The sequence below is a fragment of the Crocuta crocuta genome, unplaced genomic scaffold, assembly GCF_008692635.1.
Source record: "Crocuta crocuta isolate KB4526 unplaced genomic scaffold, BGI_CrCroc_1.0 scaffold1079, whole genome shotgun sequence".
NCBI lineage: Eukaryota > Metazoa > Chordata > Mammalia > Carnivora > Hyaenidae > Crocuta > Crocuta crocuta.
Genome location: NW_027529995.1, coordinates 45722 through 46535, shown reverse-complemented (window position 1 = coordinate 46535; position 814 = coordinate 45722).

Genomic DNA, 814 nt, shown 5'->3' with positions numbered 1-814 from the left:
ATTCTGAGTTCTCAATTCTGTTCCATTGGTCTATGTGTCTGTTTTTGTGCCAATACCATACTGTCTTGATGATGACAGCTTTGTCGTAGAGGCTAACGTCTGGGATGGTGATGCCTCCCATTTTGGTTTTCTTCTTCAATATGGCTTTGGCTATCTGGTGTCTTTTGTGGTTCCATACAAATTTTAGGATAGTTTGTTCTAGTTTTGAGAAGTATGCTGGTGCAATTTTGATTGGGATTGTATTCAATGTGTAGACTGCTTTGGGTAGTAATGACATTTTAACTCTATTTATTCTTCTGATCCATGTGCATGGAATGTTTTTCCATTTCTTTGTGTCTTTATCAATTTCCTTCATAAGTTTTCTATAGTTTTCATCATAGAGATCTCTTATATCTGTGGTTAGGTTTATTCCTAGGTATTTTATGGTTTTTTGTGCAATTGTATATGGGATCAATTTCTTGATTTCTCTTTCTGTTGCTTCATTGTTGGTGTATAAAAATGCAACCGATTTCCGTACGTTGATTTTGTACCCTGCAACTTTGCTGAATTCTTGGATCATCTCTAGTAAGCTTCTGGTGGAGTCTGTCGGGTTTTCTAAGTAGAGTATCATGTCATCTGCAAAAAGTGAGAGTTTGATATCTTCTTTGCTAATCTGATGCTTTTTATTTCGTTTTGTTGTCTGAATGGCGATGCTAGGATGCCAGAACTATGTTAAACAACAGTGGTGAGAGTGGACATTCCTGTCTTGTTCCTGATCTCAGGGGGAAAGCTCTCAGTTTTTCCCTGTTGAGGATATTGTTAGCTGAAGGCTTCT